The 3,427-nt window shown below is 47.7% G+C and overlaps 1 long non-coding RNA gene across 1 annotated transcript; it reads left to right on the forward strand.

The window, feature by feature from the left end:
- Window positions 1-802: 802 nt before the first annotated feature.
- LOC310749810 lies at window positions 803-2,949 on the forward strand. The gene is made up of 4 exons (XR_014541810.1): window positions 803-841; window positions 1,021-1,088; window positions 1,791-1,829; window positions 2,777-2,949. It is a non-coding gene; the product is annotated as an uncharacterized lncRNA (long non-coding RNA).
- The last annotated feature ends 478 nt before the right edge of the window (window positions 2,950-3,427 follow it).

Raw genomic sequence — 3,427 nt, forward strand, 5'->3', positions numbered from 1 at the left:
CAGGGATTGTCATTAGATCGGATGGCAAGGCTTTATAGAGAGTGTTTTGCATAATTACATACCAAAGCCAGCATAGTCACCCTCACATTTTATGGGTCACAAACCATCAACAATTGACACATTATATTCCAAGAAACCTCAGTCCATTCAGCAATAGAGAAAACTATTCTGCTTAATCTAGAACTCAAGGAGAATGAAATTTTTTTCTAATAAGAAACCCCAGAAGAGATTACTGGCCAGCTGACACCGTGTTTACATATAGTTATAAAGTTCAGAGGACTGGTGTGGTGTGGAGAGGGCGGGGGGGGGCGCTGCGGCAGAGTGAAAAGCTGCCATCGCTAAAACATGATTAAGACGCTCATAGAGGCCTGATGTGGATTCCTCGTCAAAAAGAAAAAAGGCTGAAAGCACAACCCCTCCCTTTTGTGAGCCCCCCATCAATACACACACACACAACTCTTCCAGCCAGCCGCACTCACGCTCCCCACTTTCCCCCAGCTCTGCCCACCCCCCCTTTCCCACTCTAGCATTGCCACTCAGTAATTAAGATATTCCCTCTAAGGTCCGACAGGTCCTCTGGTAACTGAATCATATGAGTTACCTTTGATGTCAAACTTTCGACAGTTGTCACACTAAGCCTTAGTCAATGCATGCAACCCAGCCTCCTTCCGCCACCCTCCATCAGCTGCCCCCTTCCTTACACACGCGCGCGCGCGCTCGGGGACGCACACTTTATTTCTTTTACCGAGTAGGTGAGGGTGGGGGATCTCTTTGAAGGAAGTTAATAACTGCAGTCGCCCGCCACAAGGGCCGGCGCTTCAACAGCCCAGCACCACCCGAGGTGAGAAGGTTAGAATTTAGAAATTAATTTAACGACACCCCCCATTAATCCTCGGCTCGCCCCCTACTGAAATGAAGCTGCACTCTGTGTCTCTGGCTGCATTTGCTTCCGTGTTCCTCCTCGCCCTCGTTCCTCTTTGCTCTCTCTCTCTTCCGTCTTTTACCTCCGCCGCTGTGTAGATTGCAATATCCTAGAGACAGAGACCTGCCACCCCTTGCTGCTGTTATTCCTCCGTCTTGAATTGAAGGTGAGAGGTTGGCTTAGTTTTTTCCCCTCCACCACCCCTCCAGTTCCTTGGATCATCCTGGGGCTCTTTTTAAATAAGTGGGAAGGGGGATTTCCCTAGATCAGGCAATCCCAAACTTGGCCTTACAGGTGCTTTGGGACTACAACTCCCATCATCCCTAGCTAATAGGAGCAGCGGTCAGGGATGAAGGGAATTGTAGTCAAAAAACAGCTGGAGGGCCGAGTTTTAGGGGTGCCTGCCCTAGATTCTCCTATACAAGGTGGGAACTCACTCCCCTTGAGAAGAGAAGCAGGGTGGAAGGCTCAGGTGAACACTCAGCCCCCAGGCTTCTCATGGGCCTGCTCATCATTTGAAAGTATGTCACAAATTCCCTTAGCCACTTTAACTCCTTAGATTTCATTCTGAGCTGCCTGAATTTGGCTTTGGTAATGACAAGAGTGTTGGTTTGGCTCGCCCATAGTGGAGGGAAACAGAGTCTACCTGTTCATCCAGCAGCTCCTAGCACCCTGGCAGCCTCACTCCAGGCATGTTTACTCGGAAATAAGTCCCACTGCACTGGGCCGGGCTTACTGGTAGTTAACTGTGAGTGTGATTGCAAACCAGATTGTTGAGAAAATGCTTTGTGATGTGCATTGTCTTTGTCCTCACAACAGCCCTGCGAGGACAGTCACAGCCTCTTCCTTTTTTTTCCTTTTTCACAAGGGAAGAACTGAAGCCAAGAAATTAAATGACTTCCCCAAGGCAAGAAAAGGAGTAATACAATCATAGAATTGTAGCGTTGGAAGGGACCCTGAGGATCATCTAGTCCAACCCTCTGCAATGCAAGAATATGCAGCTGTCCCATACAGGGATCAAACCTTGGCATAATGAGCACCGCGCTCTAACCAACTGTCTGCGTCAAAGTTGGAACCTTAACAGACGCAAGGGTCCAACTATACAACAAAATAGCACTGAGAGCATTAGGCTTCTTACAGTAGCAGCAATAGTAGGCTTAGATTATTTTGTAGAATCATAGACTTGCAGAGCTGGAAGGGATTCTGAGGATCATCTAGTCCAACCCCCTGCAAATGCAGGAATATGCAAGTGTGCCATATGGGGATCAAATCTGCAACTTTGGTGTTACCGGCACCATGCTCTAACCAACTGAGCTCTTCAAGTACATGTGCCTGGGTTTATTACATTTATATACAGTGGAACCTCGGGTTACGTACCGTCCTCCTTATGAATGCTTTGGGTAACGAGCTCCGCTAACCCGGAAGTAGATGCCCCTTGTTGCGAACTTTGGCCCAGAATGTGAGTGGAAGTCGCGCGCTGGTGGCGTGGCAGCAGCGGGAGGCCCCATTAGCAAAAGCACGCCTCATGTTAAGAACGGTTTTGGCTTAAGAACTGACCTCCGGAACGAATTAAGTTTGTAATTGGAGGTACCACTGTACCACCTTTTCTCCAAAGGAGCTCCCATGGTTCATCCTTACAACAACCCAATGAGGTGGGCTAGGCTGAAGGATGGTGTCTAGCCCAAGGTCATCAAGTGAGCTTCATTGACTGAGTGGGGATTTGAACCTTAGTCTCCCAGGTCATAGTCCAACACTCTAACCATCACACCACACCGGCTCTCAAAACTGAAATTCAAAGGAGGGGAAGGAAAGATAATTCTTCCTTTTTTCATTTTTTAAAAAACCCCAATATAGGTTAGAGACTGAGGGTGCCAGCTATAAGCCTCCCTGTTCTTCTGAAGATGGTCTACATTCAATTGGCCCACAGAATCATCACCACCATCAGTCTATTTGTATGCCACCTTTCCACAGTGGTGCTCAAAGTGGCTCACAAAGCAGCAAATGAACAATATTAAGAACAACCAGAAATAAGAATGTCAATAAATACAAAAAATAAATCCACACGATAACAATGCAAAGAAGTTAATCTACTAAGAAGTTAACAGGGTGGAAGAAGTAGCAGTCAGTGTAAGATGTGCACACCGGAAACTGCCTTGCCCTGAATCAGATCATGGGTCCATCTAGCTGACACATTTTGAAAGGGAATAAAGACCAGCTAAAAGGTTTGCGTGGAAAGCAGGGGGTAACAGGTGAACGGTGTTTGCACCACCACCAGGTGGCACTTTAATTGTTCTAGGAATAGCTAGGAAATAGGCTTTCTAGCTCAGTGGCAGAACATCGGCCTTGAGTGCAGAAGGGCCCATGTTCAATCCCCAGCATCTCCAAGTCAGGCTGAGAAAGAAGCTGCCAGCCAGTGTAGACCAGGTATAGCTAGGGGGTACTCTCCAGATGTTGTTGGACTCCTCTACCCATCACCCCTGACAAGCTGGCTGGAGGACACCACAT

The sequence above is a fragment of the Podarcis filfolensis genome (genome assembly GCF_964270895.1).
Source record: "Podarcis filfolensis genome assembly, chromosome: 14".
In the NCBI taxonomy this organism is placed as follows: domain Eukaryota; kingdom Metazoa; phylum Chordata; class Lepidosauria; order Squamata; family Lacertidae; genus Podarcis; species Podarcis filfolensis.